Here is a 16,763-nt window from a genome sequence, read left to right on the forward strand (position 1 = left end):
GTGTGGGCAGGACCCTTAATACATATGGCTTTGAAAGAAGATAACAGAAAGTCATTCCAAGATTAACTTACAAAAGACTGACACTGGCATCTGAGAATTAGAGAAACAATAATAAACATCTTATGCCCTGACCAGTTTGGCTCAGTGGATAGAGCATCAGCCTGCAGACTCAAGGGTCCCAGATTCGATTCCAGTCAAGGGCATGTACCTTGGTTGCGGGCACATCCACAGTGGAGGGGTGCGCAGGAGGCAGCTGATCAATGTTTCTCTCTCATTGATGTTTCTAACTCTCTATCCCTCTCCCTTCCTCTCTGTAAAAAATCAATAAAATATATTTAAGATAATAATAATAATAATAAACATCTTACAAGAAAGGACAGCAGCACCAACAAAGAACTACCCTGCCCAAACACCAACAGGACCCTTTTTGAGAAAAATGGCTTTTGCATCTACTTTCTGTAGGGTGGATTCCAAATATGGTTTTCCACAAACTTAACACAAAGCCAAGCACAACTTAGATCTACCAAACGTAAGAGTATATGGCTTGCAGTAACCGGTTTGGCTCAGTGGATAGAGCGTCAGGCCTGCAGACTCAAGGGTCCTAGGTTCGATTCCAGTCAAGGGCATGTACCTTGGTTGCGGGCACATCCCCAATAGGGAGTGTGCAGGAGGCAGCTGATCAATGTTTCTAACTTTCTATCCCTCTCCCTTCCTCTCTGTAAAAAAAATCAATAAAATGTATTTTTTTAAAAAAAGAGTATATGGCTTATGTGAAGTGGCTACCACTTCTCAGAGCAAATTTTAAGCGTTACTATTAATTCAATCAAATATTTGTTGAGTGCTGGCTATGTGTCAAATATCTGAGGTACATACATCCCTGCATTCCCACTGTAAGGGAAAAATAGTAATCATAAGAAATTATGAAGCATTTTAGGAGATGCTAATATGAAAAAAGAAAAACTATAAGGTAAAGGTGAACCAAATGTGTGTGGGGGTGGAAAGAGGGGGGTGCTGCTATTTAAGTAGGGTGGTCAGAGTGAGCCTTATTGGAAAGTATAGTATTCGAGCAGACTCGAAGGAACTGACGGTATAGCCATACACACATCTGAGAAAAGAACGTTCCAGGCCCTAGCTGGTTTGGTTCAGTGGATAGAGCGTCGACCTGCACACTGAAAGGTCCCAGGTTCGATTCCGGTCAAGGGCACATGCTGGGGTTGCAGGCTTGATCCCCAGTAGGGGGCATGCAGGAGGCAGCTGATCAATGATTCTCTCTCATCACTGATGTTTCTGTCTCCCTCTCCCTTCCTCTCTGAAATCAATAAAAATATATAAAAGAAAAAAAGAATGTTCCAGGCAGAGGGATTGGTGGTCAGTCACTACTAAGGCTTCCTCATGGCATGTACAAGGAAAAGCAAGCAGGCCAAATTGTAGCCAAAGTAAACTTAGTAGGGGTGGGGGTGGGGGGGAGAGTCAGTTGAGGGAAAATAATGCCTGAGGAGGTACAGGGCAGGACTATATCCTGTAGGTGATGAAAGGACTCTGTTTGGCTTTTACTAAAGACAAATGGAGAATCAATGGATGATCTTGAACAGGATGACATGATATTGCTTTTAAAATCACTCTAGACCAGGGGTGGGCAAACTTTTTGACTCGAGGGCCACAATGGGTTCTTAAACTGGACCGGAGGCCGGAACAAAAGCATGGATGGAGTGTTTGTGTGAACTAATATAAATTCAAAGTAAACATCATCACATAAAAGGGTACGGTCTTTTTTTTTTTTTTCTTTTAGTTTTATTCATTTCAAACGGGCAGTAGTTTGCCCACGGCTGCTCTAGACGGTGAACTGTGAATAAACTGTAGGGGAGAGCAAGGGTAGAAATAGGGTAGGCAATAACACATTAAGAATTAGTCACTGCCAAAACCGGTTTGGCTCAGTGGATGGAGCGTCGGCCTACGGACTGGAGGGTCCTGGGTTCGATTCCAGTCAAGGGCATGTGCCTGGGTTGCGGGCACATCCCCAGTGGGAGATGTGCAGGAGGCAGCTGATTGATGTTTCTCTCTCATCGATGTTTCTGGCTCTTTGTCTCTCTCCCTTCCTCTCTGTGGAAAGTCAATAAAATATATTAAAAAAAAAAAAAGAATTAGTCACTTAGGGAGGTAGGAGGGGCAGGGGGGTCAATCAGGGATAAAACAAGACATACGTAATACTTAAACTTAAAAAAAAAAGAATTAGTCACTTAAACCCAAACATAAAATAAAGAACTCTATACGCTATCTATCTATATATATAAAAGCCAAGTGGCCAGAACGACAGAACAACCAGAATGACTGAAACAAACGGTTGCTATGATGCACACTGCAGCAGCCAATCGGCCCCCAACCTCCCACGGTCCCTACCCCCCCTCCCCCACCCAGATTGGTCCCCATTGGGATGGGCAGCCAGACCCCACCCGTGCATGAATTCATGCACCGGGCCGCTAGTATATACTATTCCAAAACTAGGTTAGTATATTGAAGTTATCACATCAATGTTTTGTGCTTGCGAAAGTACTTGGAAACTTACTGATTGGGAATGACTAAAAATTTAAACTGAAATACAAGTAATTTTTACAGTTTACCTTCAGACAAACAACCTCAACTTCTGTAATCTTTGGTATATTTGTCGTTATGTAAAGGGAAGAGAAAAATCCTTTAAAAATCTATGCCACTGTCCTGGCCTGTGTGGCTCAATTAGTTGAACGCCATCCCGTGCACTGAAGGTTTGCTAATTAGATGCCTGGTCAGGGCACATACCCATGTTTTGAGCTTGATCTCTGATGGGGGGCGTGCAACAGGCAGTTGATTGATTTTTGATGTTTCACTCTCATACTGACCCCTCCCTCCCTCTCTCTCTCTCTCTCTCTCTCTCTCTCTCTCTCTCTCTCTCTCAAAATCAATAAAAACATTTTTTAAAAAAATCTATGGCATAAGAGTCAATATATACATGGTACACTTGCCTCTCCATTATCCAACTAAAGAATAAAAGCATTAAGTATGAATAATCCAAATCATGGGCATCCCAAACTTATGTATTCCTGGACTTAGAAAAACCTAGTGTAAAAACGTGTGGTTGTGGGGTTTTTTTTTTAACCCAGCTGGCAAGGGATAAGAAAATACTCAAGGGTAAAATGGCCAACAGGTAGTCAATCAGTTTGAAATGAAAGCTTTGCCAATAATAAAAAATGGATCAAGAGTTGATCCATTATGTCACTAGAGGCCCGATGCATGAAATTCATGGAAGAGTAGGCCTGCCTTCCCCCAGCCTCAGGCACCCGGGGTTCCCTCACAGAGGGAGGCCCTGCCAGTCGTGGCCTGAGCCTCCCCCTCTTTCGAGCAATCGTAGATCCCCAACTGATCACCCCACCGGCCAGTAGCCTGAGCCTCCTTCTGCAGGGCAATCATGGGGCTATGGCTGGGCCCCCAACCAATCGCATTGCACCTGCCCTGGCTGGCCTGGCGCCAGTGGGTGTCACAGCGTGGTCCCGGATAGTCATTCCACTGTTCAGCCGTTCAGTCAATTTGCGTATTACGCTTTTATTATATAGGATATAGGATATAGGATGTCACTTTAAACAAGCAATTTTACTTAACGCAATGAAACTTTATACTAACTTTTTAAAAACATTTAATGTTCTTATTGATATTAGAGAAAGGGAGAGGGATAGAGAGGTAGAAACACCAATGCCAGAGAAACATTGATCAACTGCCTCCTGCCCCTCCCCTACTGGGGATTCAGCCCGCAACCAGGGCATGCACCCTGACCAGAATCGAATTCTTCCCCGCCCCCCCCCAAGGCGATTTATTTATTTATTTATTTTTCCTCAGTTTATTTATTTATTTTTTTAATTGCTTAAAGTATTACAAAGGGTATTACATATGTGTCATTTTTTTTCCCCGCCCTTGACTATCTCCTGGCCTCCCCCACCCCCCAGCGTCCCATGTCCATTGGTTATGCATATATGCATGCATACAAGTCCTTCGGTTGATCTCTTATACCCCTTAGAATCGAATTCTTGATTCGTGGGTCCACACTCAATGACTGAGCCACACTGGATGGGCAATACTAACTTTTAAAGAACACTGAATAGCCTGTGTGAATATTTTCTGAATTTTATAAGAATTAATACAACCCATACATCAGCATAGTACAAAATATTGTTCATGTTAGCAAATAAATCCCTTATTTTTAAAAAGGGAAAAAGTGAAGAGAGCCAGAAAGCATGCTTACCAAGTTCCTGGTCTGAAATCTGAATATTCAGAAAAAGGGTCCCAGTAGTATTTGCAAAATTATAAAGCTGTGCAGTATATAATATACTTAAGACTAAAAGATAATAATGGGGAGTATACTTAAGCTACTTTAAAGATAACTACACCAGCCCTAACTGTTTGGCTCAATGGATAGAACATTGGCCTTGGGAACTGAGGGGTCCCGGGTTCGATTTCAGTCAAGGGCAGACTCGATCCACGGTGGGGGGAGTGCAGGAGGCAGCCAATCAATTATTCTCTCTCATCATTGATGTTTCTCTCTCTCCCTCTCACTTCCTTTCTGAAATTAATAAAAATGTATTTTTAAAAAATACCTATGCCAAAAGAAAACTTAAATTATGTCAAAATTCAATTTATAGTGCTGAAGAACATTTTAAAACTTAAGTCCCTCCATCCAGTGCACATCTCTCAACAGAAGTGCTACAAGTTTTATTACACTGAAGATAAGTAATGACCATTCACAATAATTATAACAGAAAAGACCATCTTGTTGTTGTTTTTTTTTTTGGGGGGGGTGAGGGTGGAGGTAAAAGAATGAACAGAGGGGATAAATGGTGATAGAAAAAAATAATTTTTATTTTTAAAGACCATCTTTTTGTCAGGGTAGAGTTTTATACTGTCACAATGTAGAAATGAAAAAATCAAATCTTGTATCTTGTCCTCCAAAAAATTGCTAGGAAAAAAACCTGCATTTTCTTTGGTCACAACTAAGAAAATTTTGTCCAACAAAAACACTGGGAGTATTTCGCAAGGTGTTTGTCAAGTCATTATGCTGTACATCTAAAACTTATATAGTGCTGTATGTGAATTATATTTTAACTGGAGGCCTGGTGCACGAAATTTAAGCACAGGTGCAGTCCCTAGACCTGGCCAGCAATCGAAGCGCGAGTGTCTGCCATGGAAGGGCAAGTCCCTGCTGATCTCTGGGCCCTGGGCAGCACCTGGGCCTCCACACACCCCCCTCCACCTGAGCCATGGAGCCCAAGTCCCCACGCAGTGATGCAGGGCGCAGCACGGGCCTCTGGCCGCCCAGCAGCACCATACAAAGCCAGGCAGGCAGCGCGCTCTCTCCCAGCCGGCTTCACAGACCTGCTCCTGCACAAACCCACAGGGAGCTCGACCGGCCCCTGCTGTCCCAGCAGCTGCAGCTGCAGCTGCGGCCTGGCTCAACCGGAAGAGGCTGTGCAGGGGAAGATGCCATGGGCTCCTCACGGGTGCCCGGCACCTGAGCACAGGGGACTTCCCCAGCATGTGAGCCCTGCCATCCCTGAAGAGGGTAGCAGAGGGAGTGAAAGTGAGCTCAGTGGACACCCTGCATTCTCACCACACCTCCGAACCCATCACCCCTGCCCCCAGGTAGCCAGCGAGAGGTCCCAGCACGTTGCTGTGCCCACCATGTTCCATGCCACCCCCTGGTGGTCAGTGCACATCATAGCGAGTGGTCAAACTCCAGGTTGAATGACCGCCCAAGGGGACAATTTGCATATTAGGCTTTTATTATATAGGATAATACGGGGGGACCCCCACATTGGGAGTAAAAAAAAACATCTCCCTAGGTAATTCAAGAAATTGCCAATTTCTTGAATTGGCATTAATTCAAGAAATGTGTAAACATTAATTCTGTAGAACTATTCATGGAGATAGTCATGATGTTCTTTTTTTAAAATATATTTTTATTGATTTCAGAGAGGAAGGGAGAGGTAGAGAGAGATAGAACCGGGCATGTGCCCTGACTAGGAATCGAATTGTGACCTCCCCTCCTGGTTCATAGGTCGACAAAACCACTGAGCCACGCTGGTGGGGCAGTCATGATGTTCTTAAAAATTAAATCCACTAAAGTAAAGTGAATCCTGAACTACAATATTGACCTCAGGAGATTTTTATTGCATGATGAACTTTGTCTTTAAAAAAAAAAAAAAAAGTGGTTGACCACATTGCTTATTCTCACTTTTTTGGTGAATGATCCAATTTATAGATCTTTCTTTTCCTCGTATTGAATTCAAGCAGTGTGGGAGACAGAATGAACATTAGAGCTAGAGTAGAAAATCTGATCTAACCTTAAACGAAGGAAGTCCACCTCACTTTCCTGGACTTCAGTTTCCTAAAGGATGATACGCTAATTCTGTATGACTAGCTTTCAAAGTGTAACCATCTAAAGACGTCAACAATTATAAATATGTAGCTCCAAGAAAAAAAGTCTGTGCTCTCAAAGAACAAAATTCAGGGTGTACTCTTTTCCAGGAATGCCATTGAGTGTACAAATGAAGCATCATTCAGTTACCATTCAGGGCAATGGGATATGTGTTTGGGGGAAAGGACAACTCCTTACCCCCCATAAAATGAGACAGAGAACTTAAAAGGCAATATATGGCACAGCTAAGTAAAACTGGCCAAGAAGAATATAAGAAATCAATTTTGCTTAACATCAGAGAAAATATTTAAGCACACTTGAGTTTGAGCTCCTAGGATGGATAATGTTTTGGTATGTACAAACACTGACATTCCAGTTAAAAGAGGCAAAGATGTACTTGGAAACCACTGTAACAGTCTTGATACAGCATAAAATAGCAACAGGTAGGAAGGAATCAACACTTATATAGCTCCTGGCCAAGGTACTTGAAGGACTTTTGAGCAGAGGCTGGCTATTTTCAAACCAATGATTTAGGTGGCAATTTGGCAGTAAAGAACTGTATTCCTGGAATCATTCACAATTAAGATGCATTCACATATTACTTATATAATAAAAAAAACCAATACACAAATGATGGGGAAAAGATACCAGAGATTAGTTAGGAAGCTATTGCAACAAAGACAAAGGGTATGAAACAAAGAAGTAACTATTCTTATGATGGGTCTACATCAAATTTAAAAGTAACTGCATTTCTAAACTAGGAACTATAAATAAGTGACAAACTTGCAAATTATCTAAAAGGGAAACTGTTGAGCTCTTAACATGAAGCTTAATAACAGTAACATGGTGTGTTTCAAAATATGCTTTTATTCCACTTAGTTCATATAATTAGTCCAACATCTCAAAAAAGCCCTCTCATTCAACATTTCAGGAATTTCCTTCTAAATGCTAGAACAAAATTAATCAAGACATGTTATCCTAGAGGTTTATGCTAACCTTTCCAGTCTTAAAGACAGAAATGCATTTCTTAAATCTATACCCTACACTCCCAAAGGCTGCATTTCCTTCCATCTCAAGACAGGGTTTCAGATAAAGTCTGCACCTCTAATTACTGACTTCTCAAACAATGCTTTTTAATGAACAATGTCTTTTATTTGCTTCAGCTACATTCTTACAAATGTATGAGTAAAAAGTACATTGAAATAAACTATTGTGTACCTATAGGGCACAAAGGGTTTTGAGCCCATGTTAGCTTTGAAACATGGTTCTTAAAAATTGTGCACAGAAAAGGAACTGCAGGACTTTTCTATATACAGTAGAAGGTCTTAAAAAAGACTCAGTGGGATGCCATTTTGAAACTGCACAGCAGGAAGTTCAGTTTGATCAAAGGGCCATTTAAAAAATGCTTTGGCTAGTATTTTTTTATAATGACTAGAAAGTTAGCTTTCGGGTGTTTTGTTTTTTATAAAAGAATAAATATACTACATTCATAAAAGATAGCATTTCAAAATGGCAGGCTACAATTTTTGTTAATTCAAGAATCATAAACTTCTTACAAAAATTAATGACTTGAAATATTTGAGCATTTAATTAGAATTATTGCGGACAAATTCCCTTCAATGGCATTGAGTGACAAAGGTTTGTTACCTTGTGGAATAAAGGGAAATAAAGACTCAAATTCATAAATTTAAGCTGGTTAAAAAGAAAGCTTTTCGTAACTAGACCAGCATCTCACCAAAAACATACTCTCAAAGAGCAACAGGAATAATTGGTCTTTGAGCATGTTTTGAAGAGCTAACCAAGCACTTCCTCTTCTGTTCTCACAGGCTTTTTGTTTTGCTTTGCTTTTTAATGACTTAACCCAAAGTTATGAGGATGTCACAGTACTCAGCCTGACAAGATACACGTTTAAAACCCCAGTAGAAATTTAGAGACTAGAAGTAAAGAAACTAAGCCAGGAATCCACTGAATGAGTTAGAACCAACAGCACTTCAGTTCTGTTCCACCTGTGGCCAAGCCCTGCCCCCCTAACACTTCCAAGTTACAACCTTAGGCAAGAAAGGGATATCTGGGCAGTTATTAATGGTCAAGTTTTGTGCCTTGGTTCTAAACTTAAGTTTCCGCTCAAGGACTTGGGAACCACACTTGTTGAAAAGTGACAAACTCTCCAAGCGATTTTTACCAACAAATTCCAATTTAGTCAGAGCACAACTAGATGCCTGAAACTGTGTGTACCAGCAGCCCATTTCCTCCTTACACAAGGTAACAATCTGCAGCGTCCTAAGACATTATTACTTAACCTGTTACCATCTACCTTATTAACAGCTAAAACACCAGGCCGCCAATCTTTGAAGGGAATGTCAACTTGGGCCACACATCACTAACGTATGAAAACCCAAACATCGCTAACGAAAACAAGTTTCTTCTTAATCTGTGTGACCTACCTCCTAACTTTTTACTTGTCCTCCCATTTTTTTTCACCCTTATTCCCATCAAATGGATTGTCATAAAGGCAATGTTCAGAATTCCCCCCACACACGCAAAAAAAAACCCCACAAAACACACACACACACAAAACAACACTCACATTACATTCACTTCATTTTTGACTGTTAAAACAAATCCCGCCAAGACGATCCATTTACAGAGACATGAGGAGGGAGGGAGATTAAGTACTGTTACTCAACTTTCGGGGAGAAAACTGACTTTTTTTAGCAGCGTCCTGAGAAACGTGACGATGAATGGGAGTGACTACGAGGGCAAAAGTTGACTTCTCAGAGTTTGTCTTAGGCCCTGTCTCCAACCCCAGGATCAAGCGTGTCCCTTTTCTGCCCTGCACAGCTCCCTGCTAGAGGGGGCATAACTAGGAGGGTGAACTCTTCAGAGGGGGGCGGTCCTAGGAGGGGGTGAAAAAAAAAAGGACTATTTCCGTTTGCAAATTCCCAATGTTGTGTTTGGCCTGCGGGAACCCCCTCCTAGACCTGCCGTTGATCCCTCGCCGGCACCGAGGCCTCCGAGGGCTCGGCTCACTCGGGGGACCCTTCCCACGGCCGAGCACACCCGCCACGGCCGCACAGACACTGGGCTCGGGGGGTGGCGGCCGACCGCGGGGCCGAGTGCGAGCGCCCGGGCCCGCGAGCGGAACAAAACCCGCGGCGAGAAGTAACGAGGAAGTGCTCGCTGCCGCCCGCCCGCCCCTCCCACCGGCGGGCCCCCGAAAACAGCCGGGTTTGACAACGTGCCGGGGGCGCGGGACGGGGGAAGAACCGAGGACCCGCAACTCCCCGCAACCACGTCCCCCTCGCCCCAGGAGCTAGGCCTCGGGGGCCACTCGCCCGCCGCTCGCCCCCGGGAGCCCGGGGAGGAAAAGGCAGTTGGGAGCAGCTCGTGGAGTCACAGGAGGGGGCAGCCCGCGCGATGCCAGGCCCAGCCGCCGGGATGAGCACCCCCGCCGCCCTCGGGGGGTCTCCAGGCCCCGGGCCGGGGGGCCACCCGGGCTCACCCCGCGCTCTGCCCTCCGAGTCGTGGGGCCCCGACCCCGGCCTCTGCGAGCCGACGAGGGGCCCGGAAGCTCCGCGAGCCGTGGGTGGGGGGAGAGAGTCCGCCCGCGGCCGCCTCGCCACTTCCCCGTCCCGACTGCCCCTCACTCGGCGGGGCTCCGGCAAACGCTCCCCCTGGCCCCGTCGGGACCACCCCCGGCGCCTCAGCCGCCGGCACCCGCGCTCCGCGGCTGACACCGCCCGCCGGCCCCGGCCCCCGGCCCCGCTCACCTCAAGCGGCTCCGGCGACGCTGGACACAGGAAACTCCTGGGTCCCCGACTCCGGCTCTCCTCGACCCCCCTCTTCAGTTAACTCCGCTTGTTTCTCGACAAAATGGCGCCGGAGGTCGCGCGCTCACGTCGCGGCCTTTCCCCTCCCCGTTCTCATTTCATCATTCGCTGCCCGCTCGCGGAGGGACGGTCCCGGCAGCGGCCAATGAGTGCAGCCCGGCCGGGGCCCCCACCCAATCACCGCCGGGTGCCCGCGGGTTTCAACCAATCCCACACTATCCCTGGCCGAAGTCAAGGAAGAAACCAGGCTCCTGCTAGCAACGACCAATCCGGGCGCCGACTCCGCGGGCTAGGGCCAATGGCCGCTCGCCAGTCCCCAGGGACCGAGTCGGAGCCTTCGCGCCTGCGCCCCGACCGAGGGCCAATGGGAAGACGCGCAGAACTTCGATTTGGGGCTTCTCCGACTTCCCACCTGCCCCGAGAAACAATAAATAAGGGGGGGGGGGAGCCCCCGTAAGCCCTCGCCACTCTGCGCGGGAACTAGTTTGAGTTCGAGGGGAACCTCCTTCCGTCACTCTCCTACCTCTTTCGAAGTGTCAAGTCCAGCAGACTGCGGGGCTTCCCACGCTTAAACATTCCCCTCCCCTCGGGTCCCCCTGGCGTGGAACACCAGCCATCAAAAAGCAAGCCAACCTGTAACTAAAAGGGGTGACGCTCGGCATCCCGGGATACATTAGTGATGCCCCCCCGTCCCCCCGCCCGCCGGACTCCTGTCGCAAAAGGTATGGCTCTTCTTCCGTCACTTACGGCGCCCTAGGGGAGCAGTTGCATGCTGGGAAATGTAGTCTCCTAGGCGCCACTTTACATCAAGACAACTTTTTCTTCTAGTTTTGCCTGTTAAAGAAGGGATGCATTACAGAGAGGTTGGAAGCTAAGGTTCTCTTTTTGGCTTACGACTTGTAAGTGATATCAGAAAAGAAACCTACGCTCTTTACTCTCAGGGGAATAGCACAGGAACGTATCTTTGGCTATAATGTATTATATATAGTAGATGGTAGGGTTTTATGGTCATAACTTTTGAAAAAACCTATCCTCCTCATCATCCCCCCACCAACACCACCTCCCATTCTAAGGCTAGGCTCAGAAGCACTACCTTTTGTGCCTAAAAATACCTTTTTTCTTTAATTGTGGTAAAAGCACAACATAAGATTTGCCATCTTAACCATTTTCAAGTATACCATACATTAATTAGTGTTAACTACATGCATATTGGTGTGCAACTGAACTTGTTCGTGTTGTAAAACTAAAACTCTAGGCCTGGCTGGGTAGTTCAATTAGTTAGATCCTCCTTCGGGTACCCCAAGGTTCCGGGTTCGGTTCCAGTCAGGGCACATACGGGAATTATCCAATGAATTGCATAGATCACTGGAATAACAAATCAATGTTTCTTTCTCTTCTTTTCTCTCTCTCTCTCCAAAAATAAAAAGAAGTTTGAAAAAACAACAAACAAAAAATTTGTTTCCTTCCTCCAGTTCCTGACACACACTGTTCTACTTTCTGTTTCTAATAGAGTTTGAGTCCTTCAGATACTTTGGAATCGTGCACTATTTGTCTTTTTGTGACTGGCTTATTTCACCTAAATATGCTTTTTTATACCGGTCTTTCCTTGGTTAGAGGCCAACTCTTTCAGCAAATATTTACTGAGTGTCTTGTGTTTTCAGTAACTGAATGAGACTCAGGAACCCCACATATAGGGAGCACAAAGATTCCTTCAGTCTCATTCCTAGCTGTATTCCCAGCACCTAGCACTGTGCCTGGCACATGGTAGACATATGAGCAAAGAAATGTTGATAAATCAGGAGAAATGGACTTACAACATTATAATGTTACTGGTAAAAGGCCCCTTAAACAGACCAAGGATGAGGAATAAGGCCCATCTATTCATTGTTGCGGTGTGAAATTGCTAAAACCTCTATAGATAGCCCTGGTTGGTTTGGCTCAGTGGATAGAGCATCGGCCTGTGGACACCACAACTAACACCAATGGTTATCCCGGGGGAGGGAAGAGGAATGAGGAAGGGTAAAGGGAACTTTTGCTTTTTATTCCATATGTTACTGTCCTCTTTGAACTTTTTACAAAGAGGATCTATTCATGTTTTATTTGTGTAACTTAAAATATTTTGTTTTTAAAAAAACGCACAGAATGCGATACCCATAAAGGTCAACTATCCAAGGTCAACTCTGTCATTCTGCAGCTAGTTCAGGTCTCAAATGCAGATCTCCTAAAACAAGATGTGTTGAGATAAAGCTGAGTTGCCTTTACCCACTTCAGCCTGTCTTGGCCAAGAAAGTGCTTTGCCACTTTATACTGATGTTGCTCCGAGAGACCCTGGAGCCCACTGCCAGCCCCTCCCCTAGAGCTGCACCAACAACATTCCAGGATTTTACCTGCCTTGGGGCCTTAAGCAAATACTTGCAGGATTCCACAGTTGGCTGAAGATCAAAGTCCTTCTACTGTGTGTTTAGAATTCATGGTGGCATGCCCTGGCCAGGTGGCTCAGTTGGTTGGAGCTCCTCCAGTACATCAAAAGGCTGCAGGTTTGATTCCTGGTCAGGGCACATACCTAGGTTGTGTGTTTGATCCCCCTGGAGGCAATGATGGATATTTCTGTCACATCAATGTTTCTCTCTCTCTCTCTCCCTCTCCCCCTTCCTCTCTCTAAAATCAATTTAAAAAAAACATATCCGTGGGTGAGGATAAAAAGATAGATCGATAGGTAGATAGATAGATAGATAGATGAAAGAAAGAAGAAAGAAAGAAAGAAAGAAAGAAAGAAAGAAAGAAAGAAAGAAAGAAAGAAAGAAAGAGAAAGAAAGAAAAAATTCATTGCTGGAAAGCAAAGAGACTGCTTACAAACTGGAAAGGGTATGGAAATCACCTGGTGCACTTTCTGTCATTTTACTGAATGACGTAGTTCGAAATCACAGCCAGACCAACTATTTTACTAGAGACCTTCACGAAGGATTCACAGAATCACCTTTTAACTCAGCAGTTATGTGCCCTGAGGTTCAAACATATTTAGAAACAGCTGTTAATTACTCACCTGCTTCCAGTCCTCAGTTAATTGTGCATCCAAGATTCAGGAAGAGCTTGATAAACTCTTTTCAGTGTTTCCTAAAATAGCCTGGAGAGGGAAATGTAGGTGCCGGGGAAACAACAGCTTTAGGGAGTTGGGTTGGGGTGGAGGTAAAAATACTTAGAAGAAAGGGACTTAGAGACATTGAGATCTGTGCAAGTTAGGTTCTAAAATGCTTGGAGGTGCCAGGGAGAAGGGTGAGCAGAAATACAGGACCTTACTATTCCATGTTCCTGATTTTCAGTCCCATGTATCAGATGAGGCAGTGACTACAATTTACAATAGTTTTGACGACCATCTGATCTCTGTCCTAGCCAAAGCCACTCACGGACAGCCTAACTCTAAATTCTGATCTCTTCCCAGCGCCGTACCGCGGCCAAGCCTTCTGACTCCCTGGGCACGTGGGCTTCAGTGTGACTTTGATGGCTCTGTGTTGAGGAGAGGACATCTAGGCATGCGTATTACAAAAAGCCTGCGGAGAAATCCCAAAACCCAAGACCTAAACTGGGCTGTGGCCCTAATTCTCTGAGTAACCTTGGAAAAGTCACTTCCCCTCCCTGAACTCTTTTATTATTATTATTAAATGTATATATATTTTTTATTTCAGAGAGGAAGGAAGAAGAGATAGAAACATCAATGATGAGAATCATTGATTGGCTGCCTCCTGCACCCTCCCTACTGGGAATCGAGCCTGCAACTCGGGCATGTGCCCTTGACCAGACTCGAACCTGGGATTCTTTGGTGTGTAGGCCGACGCTCTATCCACTGAGCCAAACCGGCTAGGACCTGAATCTCTTTTTCCCTCTTCACTGTTTTGATGATACTGGACAGGCATTACGTGGCTCCCAGATTGTGGACTGTGAAATTCTAGGAAGCCATGGACTTATTGTGGGGCCCTGGAATTCTTCTATGCATGAGTTGTTCTTTTTTAAGTCAAACAATCTAGTCTAAAAGTACAACTCTGCATGCTTTATCTCATCCACAACTCAGGACCCTGTGACCTAGAGACTGAGTTATATGCCCCATTGTACAGATCATAACAGTGAGGCTTAGAGAGGTGAGTCACTTACTTGCCCTAGGCCACATCCCCAGTCCTGGCAGAGCAAGCTGACTCCCAGCTCACATTCTCAGCCACCGCCCTAAGCTGTGCTTTGGAAAGCCCCCAGCCTAGGTGACCTCCCAGCTGTTACGTTCAACGGCCCATTAGTCAGTAACCAGATGGCTTCCCACCAAGCGATGTGATGCCCCGTGCAGCGGGGTGTTATCCGTCAGTGAGGCAGGCTCTCAGGACACTGCTGTGTGTTTGGTGTTTTCCAGCTGAGTTTACATTTGAGGTCTTATATTCTCCCCTGGAAAAGGAAAATGAGAGAAGCAGATTGGGGTTGGGGAATGGGAGACTCCAGCCTCTGGGAAACCCTACCAACAGCTGAGGAAATTCCCAAGAAGGAGCCTGAGCAGGTCAGTGTGGGGCACCATGGGTCCTCAGCCTTGTGCACAAGAGAGATAGGCCAAAGAGGACTAGTTGTCTTGATAGCATCTGTTTCTGTAGAGCAGTGGTTCTCCAAGCGTAGTCCCCTGACCATCAGCAGCTGCACCATCTGGGAACCTGATAGAGGGGCAGGGGGGTGGGGGGGTGGGGGGTACATTCCAGCTAAGAGCTAAGCCTCTGATCCTCCTATCTTTAGGCATCTTTGAGGAATTGAAAGACCAGGAAGGCTGGAGCCCAGAGGTATCCAGCGACCTGCCCCCGCCTCCCCGCCCCTGCCTTCAGGGTCAACCCTGTCTCCTAAGGGCTCTGGGAAGCCTTTGAAGGGTTGGGTGCCCAGCGGAAGAAATTGCTGGGGGACTAACCAGCAAGCTACTACAGGAGCCCAGGAGAGGTGGTGGCCTTGAGAATAGAGGCAAGTGGAGCCCAGAGAGGTGGGAGGTAGAAGTGTAGGGCTTTGGCCACGGGTGGAATATGAAAGGTGAAGGAGAAAAAGTGGATTGTCTGCCAATGGGTGCCTCCCCGCCATGAAGCAGGGAAACTGGAGGAGCAGGTTTGGGGGCAGAGATGGTGAGTTCAGTTTTGGGTTGAAGGTGCCTGTGGTTCACCCAAATGGAGAAGTTGAGTGCCCAATCCCCCCTCCCCCCACCCGCCATAGGCCAAGGCTGTGCTGGTGGAGAATGGAGTCACTGCCCAGCGGGTGGCCCTGGGGGAGCCTTCAGAGAGCAGAAGTCCTGGGCCCTGAGCAAAGCTGTGCTTATGCCCCTGGTTAAGGAAGGAATGGTCTCCAGCTCCTGGGAGCCGTCCAGCCCCTGGGGCCCGAGGACTGCTGGAGGCTGAGTAGGGTCCAGAGGCCGGGAGAACTGCGTGACTCAGTGTGTGTGTGTGTATGTGTGTGTGTGTGTGTGTGTGTGTGTGTGTGTGTGTGTTTAACCTTACCCAAGGGATTTTTCCATTGATTTTTAGAGAGAATGGGAAGGAGGGTGGGAGGGAGGGGGGGAGAGAGAGAGAGAGAGAGAGAAACATCCATGTGTGAGAGACACATCGACTGGTTGCCTCCCACACTCATCCCCACCAGGGCTGGGGATGAGCCTGCAACCAAGGTAAGTGCCCTTGACTGGAAAGGAACCCAGGGCCCTTTTGAGCAGTGGAGCAAGGAGGGGATTGACAAGGCCTTGGGCTGTGTGACAGGGCTGTGCGACTTTGGACATTTTTTGAGGAGGGAGGGGGCAGAAGCCAGATTGGAGTGGGCTTCCCAGTTGAGAGAGGGAAGCCGTAGCTGGAGGGGAAGGGAGGGTTTTTTCCTTTCTTCTTTTTTAAGATGGAGAGATTGGATCACATTTAAATGCCAATAAAGTCCTTTTGATGTGATCTGGGTGGAGCTCAGCTCTAGATAGCTGGAGGGACAAAGTCTCCTTCTTCATTTCCCTAAAGAAATACCTGGGCTTTGATCTTCTCTCCAGCCCGCCTCCTGCGGACGGACGGGCTGTTCTAGTCCCAGGCAGAATCTGTCCAGTGCCAGCCCCCTGGAGGGCACTGGGACCCACTCTTCCCCAGGCTGCTGATTCCTACCCCCCACGCCACCCAGCCCTCCTCAGGGTTCTCCCTTCCCCGGGGCACCATGTCCTCCCTGGCTGCTTGGGGGGGGGGGGGGGCCTCCACAAACCTCCACCCGGGAATTTGCAAGAAAGGTCAGTGTCCTGCTGGGGACAAGGGCTCAGAGGTCGTTGCGCAGCATTTCCAGGTGGAAAGGGGCCCTGGGAACTGCGGGGAGCAGCCGCTGAGGATGCCCAGGCAGGCCAGTCTGTTCTGAGGCACTGGGGCCTGGAACGCCCGAGGCCCCTTTTCCACCCTGCCTTCCACCCAGCAAGAAGTTGCCACTTAGACAGGAGCCGGCACATCTACTGCAATTGGAAGCAGAGGCTCGCTCCCCGG

General features: G+C 46.7%; 2 protein-coding genes across 2 annotated transcripts in view; one reads left to right on the forward strand and one right to left on the reverse strand.

The window, feature by feature from the left end:
- The window catches only part of NLRC5 (NLR family CARD domain containing 5), a 940,085-nt gene extending 938,309 nt beyond the window's left edge, over positions 1-1,776 (forward strand). The window contains exon 49 of the mRNA XM_081108345.1: positions 1,626-1,776. The gene's annotated coding sequence lies outside the window, so the exon portion shown is untranslated. The remainder of the gene's footprint in view (positions 1-1,625) is intronic.
- Positions 1-10,306, reverse strand: part of CNOT1 (CCR4-NOT transcription complex subunit 1) — a 74,946-nt gene extending 64,640 nt beyond the window's left edge. Inside the window, exon 1 of the mRNA XM_081107942.1 lies at positions 10,207-10,306. The gene's annotated coding sequence lies outside the window, so the exon portion shown is untranslated. The remainder of the gene's footprint in view (positions 1-10,206) is intronic.
- Positions 10,307-16,763: the final 6,457 nt, after the last annotated feature.

Source organism: Myotis nattereri, assembly GCF_964212035.1.
Source record: "Myotis nattereri genome assembly, chromosome: 15".
Taxonomy (NCBI): domain Eukaryota; kingdom Metazoa; phylum Chordata; class Mammalia; order Chiroptera; family Vespertilionidae; genus Myotis; species Myotis nattereri.